Source organism: Phaethon lepturus, unplaced genomic scaffold (assembly GCF_000687285.1).
Source record: "Phaethon lepturus isolate BGI_N335 unplaced genomic scaffold, ASM68728v1 scaffold25902, whole genome shotgun sequence".
In the NCBI taxonomy this organism is placed as follows: domain Eukaryota; kingdom Metazoa; phylum Chordata; class Aves; order Phaethontiformes; family Phaethontidae; genus Phaethon; species Phaethon lepturus.
The window spans coordinates 1-252 of NW_010521579.1; positions in this window are offsets into that span (position 1 = coordinate 1).

A 252-nucleotide genomic window follows, 5' to 3' on the forward strand; every position below is an offset into this window, starting at 1 on the left:
TCCCAGCGCTCCGGGACCCACCGCCCGGCTGGACGGGGCCATGGGCATTGCCAGAGCCACAGTCCTGGGAGGGGGACGCCATCCCTCCCACGTTTGCCATCATTTTAGGTGAAAAAGCTTTAAAAGACACCTTATCCTGGGCCTGCTCAGCCAGTAGCCATGAGGACGCGATCCCTCGCACTGGCTTTCGGCAAGCAGACCCCGACGTGGAGGGAAAAGCATCCTCTGAAGAGGAGGAACCGGGACCCCACA